The sequence below is a fragment of the Anopheles arabiensis genome, chromosome 2, assembly GCF_016920715.1.
Source record: "Anopheles arabiensis isolate DONGOLA chromosome 2, AaraD3, whole genome shotgun sequence".
Taxonomy (NCBI): Eukaryota; Metazoa; Arthropoda; class Insecta; order Diptera; family Culicidae; genus Anopheles; species Anopheles arabiensis.
In genome coordinates, this window is record NC_053517.1 from 81040995 (window position 1) to 81053673 (window position 12679).

The 12679-nt window shown below is 46.0% G+C and overlaps 1 protein-coding gene across 2 annotated transcripts in view; it reads left to right on the forward strand.

The window, feature by feature from the left end:
* LOC120895637 (protein FAM13A) overlaps positions 1-12679 on the forward strand; it is a 42759-nt gene that overhangs the window by 15356 nt on the left and 14724 nt on the right. For both annotated transcript variants that reach the window (XM_040299148.1, XM_040299146.1), the window contains exon 2: positions 7270-9928. The gene's annotated coding sequence lies outside the window, so the exon portion shown is untranslated. The remainder of the gene's footprint in view (positions 1-7269; positions 9929-12679) is intronic.

Sequence of the window (12679 nt, forward strand, 5' to 3'; positions counted from 1 at the left end):
ACAGTGTGTGTGTGTGTGTGCTCGTAAACAAATGTCCAACAACAAATATTTATCTCACCATATTAGGGAGAGGGTGGCTAGTAGTACTACTATCTATCAGCAGGGCTGTGTTCGACGACGACCCAAAATGACGACGCCCCCTTCTGGAGGGAGAAAAAACAAAAATAAAAGGCCAAGAAGCGAAATTGTGCCATCATCGATTCGATGGTGTGATGATACGTTTACCGGATTGTACTAGAAAGAGGGGCCGTTCCGGTGTTTGTGTGTCTGGTAAAACGTGCCAGAAACGTGTGCGAACGAAAGGCACTTATAGGGGAAAAGCCATGGAAAAGCTTCCTGGGCTGTCTGTTCTGTCAGCTCGTCTTGACGCAGTTTTGTTTGAAAGTTTTCGGTAAAAGTTTCGTCCGTGTGGGGCAAAGCAAAGTGGTCGTTATCGAGAGGGAAAGTACACTTTCCCGGCATTCCTTTTTTTTGTTTCTTGTTTTCTCGGAACAATCAGACGAAATTACACCTGGGATAGAAAAACGGAAAGATGGGAGGATTTTCACAACGGATAATTGCTGTCGACACAATCAATATATCCTCGTCCGCGCCTGCCGTCGTCTGGGTTTGGGCTCCCCGAGACACGGTCCTAGCTCCCTGTAAGGACACGCGGCCAAGTTACGGCGCCATTTCTTGAGAGCCGTTTGTGTTTGGGTGGAAGGAGAAGGCGGTCTAATGTCGTTGTCATCCTGAAGCGCAAAAAAGGTTTCAAGGACAACGAGAAGAATAGTGTCTCGTTTTAGAAAACATTGTTTCGAGCATTGTGTTCGAGTAGGAGATGTTGGAGCGTAAACAAGATATGTCTGCGGGCAATAACTATGCGATACACAATGTTTTTTTGCTGTTTATGTCCCTCTAAGGCTTCTCTTTTAGGGAAATTATTATTGGTGCCGTAAACCATATGCAATCAGTCCCTTTAAACCGGAGCAGGAGCATAAAAATAAATTGATAAAAATTCCACAGCAATGATTACGCGTCGGGAACGACGATCGATTGGTCACCCATAGGATGCCCCCTGTGAAGGAATGTCCGTATCGTATATCAGTTGATTAGCCAGTTGACAGCAGCCAGCCAGTAATTATCGATTACAACATTCGGTTACAATTGAGTCGGTCGCGCAGCAAGATAACCACCCCCACTCCCCCATTGCCTTATCAGTTAAGAACCGTTAGGGAAAGGTATAGTTTTTTCCCCCTCGTCTGTTGCTGTTTTGCGACAACACTCCTCTCTGATAAGATTGCTGCCAGATTGGTTCTGGTACTTTGTGTGGAGTTAACGATTAGAGGCAAGCTTATCTGTGATCTGCGTGAAATAAAAACAGCTGTAAAAGGTACTGCAGAGTGTAAACAACATCGAAACCTTATTGTCTACCTTGCAAACGGAAATCCGTGTGTTGTATGGTGGTGGTGTGTGTGTCATACTTTCCAGCCATCGGGCAATCAAACTGTTTGCTAATACCGTGCCAAACGGACTTTCGCTTCGCTCGACTGTCTACTGCACTCAATTGTTTCACTGTGGGGTTTGTGTATGATGCCTTTATTTACAAGTAATTTAATACTGTTTGTTTCAATTGCTCAGAAATCGCTTCAACAGGACGGGCAGGGGGGGAAGACGTACGGTGTCCCGGGGACGATTGGTTCATGCTCTATTTTTAGCACAGCCGAGGGTTGACGATAGAAATGAAGAGTCGGATTAACGAGAGTACCACCTCCCACCGCCCACCAGGGACCGGCAGAATGGCGAACCGATTGCACCATACGACTTGTTGCATCATACAAAAATGTCGCCGCCGCCGGCAGTGAAAGAATAATGAAACAATTAGTCATCGCAGTGCCTCGGTGCCTTGAGGCCGCATCCAGCACACATTCCAGTACAGCGGCAGCTGGCAATCGATACAAATCAATCCATCAACCGTTTGGGGGGGGGTATGGATGAATTAATTAAGAGCAACAGAACGTTTGTACGATTTCGCCTCCATTTCGCTCCGACGCAATTTTCCAATGCTGCTCCAATGGAAAGCATTTAGTGAGATTCTTTCTTCCAGCAACACGCGTTGCTTGTGTTCACAAGGCTTTTCCGAGGAAGTCTTACGAATATGAGTTGAACCAATCGGGAAAAGTATTGATTAGAACCACCCATCACCACCCCACCATAAAAAGCCAAATCAACCAAAGCTGTTGATAAACTTCATTTTCCAAGGTTGTTTTCTTTCCCTCGCGCTCTCCCTCTCTTTTTCCATGCTCTTTCGATGATTAATATGCCGTTCGATAATGGTTCTCCACTGGGGTAAGGTGTTCGTCTGTTACACACCAAGAAGTCGCAGGCGTCGCTTTCTGCCGCTTTGACGTAATTCTAACGAGTTTCTCTCATTAGCAGCCCCTGGTGGTGTGTTGTGGTTTTGCGTCAGAACACGCGCACACCCCCCTTGCGGGAGGGCACTAATGCACAGCACAAAATATTCATAAATGCTTTCTATACTGCCCCTCAAGGCTTATGCTCATACTTCCTTCGCCAGAGTCATCAACAGCTGCCGCACGCGATCGATTGTTTATAAACCCAATTTCTCCGGACTCTACGCGTGCCCAGAGTTCGTTTCCAACGGGGAAATTGGTAAAAGTTCGTGCCGATGATGGTGTGATGGTGCACAAGACAAACTCGCCGTTTCGTTTCACCGGATGCATCCATTCTCTCAACGCAAAAAGGTCGAAGGAAGAAGAGTACCTGTATCGAACTTGAGAAGTGATCCTCTCTGCTAAAACCTTCCTCCCCCAAGTACTGCACTACTCATTGGCACCTCTTTTGTGTTGTGGATTTTGCGGTCCAGAATTCAGAACAAAAGGGAAGGATTCGAAAAAAATAGAAGAAACAAACGAAACGATGACGTCGGACGCTTCCGTCGGCTTTACTTGAGTGGTGTTTGAAAGATGAGGATTGATCCTCAAGTTTGCGGCTCAGCAGTATGTATGCATTGTGATGGAGGTTTCATTTTTGCGACGCCTATAAATAGCAAAGAATCCCGCTACTCAGCAGAGGGAAAAAAATATTGCCACCAATTGAGGGTAAAGTGAAACATATTGGAAGCGAATTGATGCGAGTCACCACCAACCATCAGCCGTGCTCCTGCTCTCCGGCTCGTCATGTTCACAAGGCGCCTGTCGTCGTGCTGTAAATGCAAAGAAGAAGCCAAAATTAATAAACAACGTTTTATGGGAAGTGCAGCTCGTCGTCTGCGACCAGATGGACGTCAACGTGACCGGCAGAGGAGACAGTTGAAACTGAAAGTCACGTAAAGCGTGGGGGTCCCCACTGCAAGAACACTTCCTCCGGTTCTGGTTGCTGCTGGATGGTTTGGTGTAAATTGGAGCGACACTGCAAACGTTGTGTGCAAATGTATTTTAAACTTCTTGCTAGGGCTAAGGCTAAACATAAAAATAAGCATTAATTTAACAAGCACACAAGCGACTTCCTTCGCTCTGAAGTTCTAGAAGTATCGCTAAAAATAATGTCCTTATGTACAGTGAAAACGTCACTGGAAGGAGATCTTTATCTAAACGTGACAAAAGCCTCTCAGTCACGAACATCATACTTGACCCAGAATCGGGAGAAACACTTTGCACAAGGATCGATATAATCGGTGTGACGTAGAATTAATGCGTAACAACCTTCCAATCACTGGATAACTCCGAATTTGATGCCTTGAGTGTGTCATGAAAGAGGCACCAAACAACCAAACAAAACATTGCTGAGAATTTATATAAAAAATAAAAAAAACTGCCATTTCTTCATCCCTTAAAATCCCATTTACAAAAAAGTTTGGGGAATTACTGTGAAACACCAAAAAGGACGCATAAGAAACCCACTTTTGGTGAAAACATCTCCATGAGAATGTGTGTGTGTCATATATCCACATCCCTGCTGCAACACTGCACACGGCCGGGGGCCACTGGGTGTGGCAACCTCGGTTTTACCGGCCGGCATATTATTTTGTGGGTCGCGGGAACCCGGCCGGAGTGAGAGGGTCTCCTCCGAAGGCCGAATGGTGAGGAGAATAAAATCTTCCAACAGTGTGTACAAGCGCACAGATCACACACACACATACGCACACGCACATCTTGCCGGGCCGGTTATTGCGTTTCCCTTGCAGCCGGCAGGGGGGGCCCGGTCGATCGGATCAGGATGAACTGGACAAACCGGTTCGACGGAACCAAGTATCGTTGCGGTTCGTTTGGTGGGGAGTTTGTTTTCGGGAGAAGATAATTTATTTAAATAAATACTGATTCTTCATCTCGCCGGGCTTGCTTGTTCCGATGTTTGCCGGTACGCGGGGATTGCGCGCGTGGGCCGCTGTTCACCGGTGTGTGTTCTATGCTTTAAGGGGTGGTGAGGCAGGTACGCACTCTCGATCTCCTTTCTGTTGTTGTGTGTACTTTGGGTCGCATTGGCTGGTTTTTTTTGGCGTTGTTGTCGTTTCGAAGAGAGAAAACCGGATTATTACTGAACAAGACAGAAATACACTGTAGCGCGTGTTTGTAGTGCGCGTTGTGGAAAGTTCGAGAGCTTCGGCTTTGGGGGGAAGGGGAGTCCAATTGCTCCCTTAAACAGAGCTGCATTACATTCTGTGCAGATTGAACATTTAAACGTATGTGTCGCAACAAGGTGAACAACAGAATACCGGTGTAATGAAAAGGGGAATTAATTGAGTTGCGTAACAAGTATGATAAGAATATAAATTTGCCTTATATTCCATATTTTTAAATGAGATTTAGTTACGTAATTCTGTACCTAAACTTCATCAAACATTTACAACACAAAATCCCTTTTTGTTTTCTGCAAATCGTAACTTTTCATATCAATACAGGGTTTTCCATGTCACTTTCGAATGTACGCATTATTCATTCACCAACTGCTAGATGTTTTTCAACAGCTGTCAAATGGTGTATTTGCATCATAATAAAATTTCAGTTCTTACACATGATTTTCAACACATCACAAAGACCTGTCAAACTCAATCCAGCTTGAGATGTGTTGAAAATCTTGTGGAAGAACTAAAAATTATTGTGATGCAATTACGACATTTCACAGCTGTTGAAAAACATCTCGCAAGCAATAACCGCGTTCACACAAATGAAATTTTGGCTAGCAATCGTTTGACAGGCCGAGATAAATATCGTGTTTTTTCGTTTTTTAAACATTAGTTTTCGATTGGTCCCATGTCCAATGTGTTCTAACGGCTGTATAGTGTGCATTTCTTACAACAAGAACGAACGAAATGTTTTACGAAATATTTTGTTGAATTACGAAAATTGTTTTCATGCGAAGATTCGTGGTGTATGAACGCAAAAATATTGGTGAGTCTTTTTTTGACACTTGTTTCTGGTTTAAGGAGAAAGTACCTAATGAAAAATATTGTAGACAATTTAAATTGACTCGGAAAACCCTGTAAGTGTACTGAATTCCCTTCTTTACAGTTGCGTTTTTATGCTTTTAATGGTATTGATTGATTGTTTTTTTTGTCTTTTTTTCTTCTTTCGATTGCTCTATGATTTATATCAATCCGCAGCAAATCTACCGATCGTGTCTTGGCCACAGGTTTTATTTGCTTACCGTTTTGCCAATAAAACTGTGTTGCATGGTGACACGCGAACCGTTTACCCAAAGGAAAGCCAGCACACGCAGCAAGACCAGAACGATTGGGGACGAATGGCAACGATAACTAACGATTTGATGATAATTTTTCCGCTTTTCCCGGCAATGCAAAGTAGAAGGGAACGTCCGAAGAAGCGGGGTAGATTTATTGCAAATCTGATTGTAAAACTTTTGAACGATTGTTATTCGCCGCCGTACCGTACCTTTGCGTTGTGTGAGAGTGGTAGCAGAGGCACTCTGCATGGGAGCTGTCCTTTTGTTCTGTTCTATTGTACGAGACAATGCACATCTGTCCTTGAGAGCCCTGTTGGTAACTATATCCTTCAGGTTCAGTTGCTAAGTGATGTGAGTGTTGTAAAAAAGCATCCTTCTTGTGTCTTGGTCACGCACCATTTCGTTGGGGTTCTGTTAGAGAAGTAACGTTGCAATAAAGTCGTTCAGTTCAGCAATGATTGCTTTGTTTATAAGAGCATCTATGATTAATTCTAGTTTTTTCCCCTTCCCTTCCACTCCCACCATCATTGCCTTCTTGGGTGCGTTTGCCAGTTGGAACTGGAGCAATGAACTCGAGGTGCATGAGGGCAGTGTAATAGTGTACGCTGCTCTCCCTTTCTAAACAGCTGCCAATGTCAATGTTCAACCGTTTGCACCTGCTTGGCCTAGAAATCAATATTGAAATGTATTAGCCTAGATATAGAGACCGTGTGCAGGTGCTCAGGAAAGAGAAGTGGGGGTGTAAGTGGACAACATTTTCTGGTTCACCGAACGGACGTGGTGAGACCCGGTGACGGTTTAGAAAAATCCCACTTGTGGCAGTGAATGTGAATGAAAATTAATGAACACCTCACGACTCTCCCACACGCTTCTCATCTCTTAAAGCACTTTACACTTTTGCTCTCGTTTGCATACGGCAATGGGCAAATGCTGGAGACGTTGACGCTGAGTTTTGCTGGCAGGAAGTTTGCAAGCTCTGCTGCATTCCAATGGGAGTGGGTAGTAGGCGATATAAATGGCTATCTCTCTCTCTCGGTTCCATCTAAACCCCAACAGCGGAATCCCTACAGCGTAAAACTGATGCAAAAGTTGTATAATGTTCCTGTACGCACCGGTTGAAATTGCAGTTCCAACCCTAGCCCGCCTGCGCCACTGTTGCCATAGGTCGTGATGATCCAACACCCTGCCACCTAAGGCGAGACACGGTGTCGATGAGATTAAAAGTCGCACCGTAATTAAAGAACTCCATTAGTAAACGACCTTGAAGACCTTCCCCTTTTGTTCTCAAGCACACGCAACCGGGCAACAGGTTATGCGCGCGGGTGTTGCCAAGCCGCACTGTGCCAAGACACGGTTCCTCCTCATGTTGTATGGCTTCTGCGATGCGTGAAGGTTCCTTCCTGTTGGGACTGGAATTCCTATTGTGACACAATGTTGTACCTCGAGGTCATTAGGAAGGGGCATCGATTTATTGATTGTCTTCATGCTTCTGGAACTATGAAGAGATGCCCCTTTACCATGTCATGTACAAGACGCATCCCTCTCAACAGCTCACTAATTCCTGTTTGTTCTTGTTTTGTCTTGCAGATTCATACACTCCCAAAACCGGATGTTTATTCTCTCCGAACGCCAGTTGGTGCGTACTGAAGCTCGCAACCCTCGTAAACAGAGTGATTAAGTCGCGGTGAAAAGTCGCGGTCCGGAAATAGGGAACGCGCCCGACCCGCGCGCGCCATACGCCACAGTGCTGCAGTGCTGAATTGCAGTTTTGCCGAAAGCAAAAAAGAATTGATACGTGCGCGCCACAACGGTCGGTGGAAAGGAATGTGTTGCGTATGCAACACAAGTGGATAGGTGTGCGGACAAAGAAACTTTAGGGGCGGCAAAGAAAGACGCACCGAAACGAAAAACATTAAAAAAAACACAAACACGCCACTACACTAATCCACCCTTGGGCGTGTTTGTGTGTGTGTGTGTGGCGACGCGATTCCCCACATTCACACCCATCGCGGTGAGCAGCCGATTTTGGCGTCGTGTGTGGACAGTCAGTCAGTGCGCCGAATCGGCCAAGTGCAGCCATTGATGCCAGAGTAGCAGCAGCAGCAGCAGCAGCGGTACCGAAAGTTGCGTTCCGTGACAGTCTTCGGTCGCTCATCATCGCCGTTGAATCGATTTTGGCTTTTGCCCCTACCCGTTCGTATAAGAGGGTAGCAGCAAGCAAGCCTTTTTCGTGGGGCAAGTTTCGCGAAGCGCGAAAGAGAAGTAAGCGTGCTGTGGTCGTGGGCGCTCTTTAGCGCAACGGCGTTCAGTAAGTTCTGACCAGCGTCAGACAGCGGTAGTGTCGCTGTTGTAGGTTGAAATCGAACGCCGAAGAGACACAGGAAAAGGAAGGTTTCCGAAACGTTGTAAGCGAACCATATCGTCGAAGCAGGCAACTGCGTAGTTGCGTTGCGGCGTCGGCCAATAATAATCAACAACAGCAACTTCGGCACGAGAAAGCGACACCAACAGAGCGCCGCCCATCGGAACGGTGTGGGGTGTGAAGGCTTTTTTATTAAAGCCAATTGTGAGATCGCGGACGATACAGTAAATTGTGAGCAACAAGTAGGCGCAACGCTTCTTCGCGTGATCTCCGGTCGCCGATAGAATCTGCCTCTGTCGGCGGCTAGTGAGCCTAAGTGGGGTGATCGTGATATACTTTCGAGTGTGCTAGGAAGACCGGACGAACTTCTGCGGATTTTTGCATTAAACAAAAGAGGTGAAGTGTCCTAAGACGGAGCTGGTTGTTGAATTAAGCAGATTGAGAATCAACTAAAGCGTGATCGAATCTCTAGAAGATCGTCTCTCGCGTACACTAACAAACAGAGGAAGAAGAATACCCCTGTAAGCTAAAAGCGGTTTAAAACCCAGCAACAACAAAACCCGAACTCTCTCTCATACGTAATCGTCGCGAATTAAGCAGACCTTCCTCCTTCACTCTCCCTACCCCGTCTCGTCCTTCTCCATCTCGGAGCTAGACGCCTCAACCAACCCCAAGCCAGCGCGATCGTAACCGGGAGGGTAAGTGCATTAAATCTGGGGCAGCGCAGGCGGTTCCCATGCTGAACTACCGCCTTGTGTCAACGCACTTCCTGAAGCAGCCATAGATTTCGCGGCCTACCACCGCACAGCCACACAGAGCGAGTAGTAGAGACACCGGCGCATTGGCGGGCAGAGGACGTCCCCTTCCGAGGGCAAAGGTCGTAAAAATGTGCAGAGATCGGGATATGCCACTTCGATGAACGGAACTCTGTCGCGTTGTTATAGTGTGTGAGTGCGTGTGTGTGAGTACACTCTATTGTGTCATCGTTAGTAGCATCGTTACCTAGTGGCCGACCACGACCCAACCCACTGCGTGCGTGCGAGTGTGCGTGATTGGGGGAAATATCTAGTTAGTGCATTAGCCAGGCAGCAAGAGTGCCGGGAGCGCCAACGAGCGAGCGTGTGTGTGTGAGTGCCTGTGAGAGCGAGTGTGAGCGAGAGCGTGTGTGGTGAGAGTAGAGCGCCGCTGCATTAGTACTACTAAGTTAGCTTCATACTACTACTTCGGTTACTTACTACACGACTACCACTGATCACCTTCTACCGCACGACACGCGTCGCGATACCCTTTGCTGGCTTTGCGCGTGTATGTGTGCGTGTTGATCCAAAGCTTGCCGGCCGCCTGCACCAGTGTGTGTGTGTGTGCGCGAAGCACACAGGCGATCCTTTCGGAAGCGGCTGAATAGCTCGGTAGTAGCTTGATGTCATCCGAGGACTTCACATCCTTCGCGAGTATCTCTACAGACGTCCCGGGGACAATAACATCGGCGGACCGTGTACGCATCGTGTGATCGGCCTGCTTGTTGGGATAATAAAATCCCACTGTTCGCAAACGGAAACGAGATCAACAACGGGAAGCTAGATCAAATTGCTTTCTCTGCTTCTGTTTGTTGTTGGGAAGTGATACACTGCCAGAACAACTAGTTCGAAACACACACGCGCTAGTTTGTGCCGAATTCGCAAGTGTGTACCGCCGCGCATCCGGAAGAACCATCATACACATCCGGAAGCTCGGGCCACCATCAACATCAGCAGTGCAACATCAGCAGCAGCAGCAACAGCGACTCACAACCGCTGTCGCTTTGGTCGTCGTTAAGCCGCGAAGATTCCACCCAAAATTGAAGCATTTGCCAAAAACTGCTGGGAAACTGTAACCGCTTGCGTGGTAAGTGTAAACATATTTAATCGTTAGGGTATTAATATCCGATCGCTCTCTTTCTCTACTCTTACCTGCCGTTTATATTGCTAAAAACGTTCGGAAGTAGTTTCTGTTTGGCCCCAACTGGCGATGATCTTTGCGAAGGTCCGTTTGGTTTATTGCCCTCCTGCTCGATCGTTATTGACCTTCGAGAAGGTTTGGTGTATTTGGGGCGGAGGTTTCGGTTGGCAGATTGCCATCGGAAGGGTAGAAAACAGTTGATCGTACGTACAAATTGCAATGATATTTCATCCGGCGCAAAAAATTGGAAGTGATGGATAATAGCTAACGACGATACGAATTTGTTGAATGCAGAATTGTTTTGAAACGATACCTAATTAATCAATTAATCTAATCCGGGTATTGGTTGTGAAAGGAGAGCTGGTTTTAGTTTTTTTTTATTTTCTAACGTTTTATTATTACATATTTTGAGAGAAAAAGCGTACTTCTAAGAAAAATCTCTTAAATTCTTCTCCGGTCTTGAAGTTATGGTCCAGAGTAGAATCGATCCCATGCATTGTTATGTGATATACCGATCATTATCACATTACACTATACAGCTACCTCAGCACTGTGAAGCTAATTGGGCATCATATGATATCGTCTCGTGAAACATTGCATTATGTTATTTCTTTGTGTTGAATTAAGTTTTGACGTAGGAAAGAATTAAGTGCAATTTTTAAATAAAATGTAAAAAAAGCATCAAATTATCAAAATTTAAAACGCTTCAACGAAACAGCAACCAGCACCAATTTGCCGTAGTTAAAACAACCGCGTTAACTCTGTGCCGAATCTTGTACATTTTAATTTAGATGGATGCCACCACATCACACCACTCCCACCCAGAACAATATTCTCAACCCAGAACCAAGAACACGAGCAAAACAAAATCCCACAAAACAACAACCGATTTGTGTTGTTGTCGCTCGAAAATCGCACCATCTTCCGCGCCAGCCGGGGTATTAAACCGCGTTTATATTTTTAGCCAGCCGGTCGCGGCCCCGCAATCATCAATCCCAGAAAGCACAGGGACCCAACACATGTGTCGGCACTTCTGCCATACAGTGGCATTTTGCAGGCGGTTTTTTTGTTTTCCTCTTTTTTTTGGTCATTTTATGACCGGCCAGGCTGATGAGGTGTTTGTTTTGTTGCTTCGAAATGCGCCAATTTCGTCGCCAATCTCCGCACAGGCCGCGGTTCACACCGAGCAATGGCAGAGAGCGAAGGGCTGGGCATGTTGTTTGGTTGGCGTGTTCCCTGATGTTACGTCCCATTGCTTATCGTGTTGCCCCGTTCCTGCGACGGTCCACCGTCCCGATAAACGTGTGGCGTCTTGTTTCGGGCTTTTTTTTTCGTGGTTGTTGGTTAATAATTGTAAATAAACAACAAAGCAGGGTGGAAGCGTTTGTGTGATGATGCATGGCTCACCGGTTTTCAAATATATTGTAAAAGCAAACCAATGTGTGTGTGTTTTGGTCGATTGGCGGAGGTGAAGATAGCTTTGTATATGATGCGTAATGCAATGGGTCGTTGAATGATGGTAGCTTCACTGACAATTTAATTGATTTGTCATAATAATCATCATTTGAATGAATATTTGTATGGACTGTTCATGTACTGCTTGTCGAGCTGAAACCCCGCCTACAATCGTCAAGAGCTGTTGGGTAGCAGTTTTCATTCACGTGTCTTCAAAAAAGGCAAATAACTAAACGATTTATGTGGAACATTCCTCACATTAGCTGACCTTCAAAAAAGCCCTCAACCATCGCTCATCGCTAGCAATAAGTTAGGATTAACATTCCCTCCGTCGCTCATCCAAAGTGCATCCTCATATAAAGCGTAATCTTTCCACAATGGTGTTCCTTCCCACTTGCACGACCCGTCTCCGGATGCACTTTGAAATCTGTGCGTAATGTTTGCCACCGCTCAGATGACGTACTTAAGACGCTCGCCTGTAAAGGTATGACCAGTCAGCAATGGTATTTTTACCAAAAGTGTTGAATCTTAAAAGCGACCAATAAAAATACGATCACACATATCTTTCGTCAGCGTCTCTGCGTTGACTCGGTCGTGGTGTTTTTGCTGCCGTTTTGCTTCCATCGTTCGCATTGCGCGTGACTCGGGGTGTTGGTCCTTAAGAGGATCGCCTCATTTTGACACATATTCACACCAAGAAGCCAAGATCAAGATGTGGAATTTTGCGTTTGGGGTTTATTTCGTTTTTTCTTTCCCTTCTCTTACTCCGACGTCATTTATTCTGACGCAAATGTTGCTCGTCTGCTGGTCGTCAACTCCATTTCATTTGCGCTACTTACACGCTTGCTCCTTTCCCTCGCGATGATGGAAAACTGGCGCACCCGGGTAATGATTAATAATGCAGCAGCAGCAGTAGTGTGTGGCGCGGTGCATTGGGGCGCGCATATAGATTATTTTGGGAAAATGCCCAAACATGGCACTTATTTTGTCAGGTGCCACAGCTCTGGCTGTCCCCGTGCGTTTGTGTGAGTGCGGCCTTCACTTTGCATACGGGGGCATACGGTATGAGGAAAGGTGTGGCAGGGTTGCCCTCTCGGCGAGCTCACCGACTGTGTATGATACATATTTAAACGTTGGAAAATTGTTTAATGGCAATGAGTGATGGTGTGTTTGTGTTGTCGTTATCGATTGAAAGGGATAGAATTATTTGGGGCGTTTTTCCATTGTAAGAATAGTCGCTTG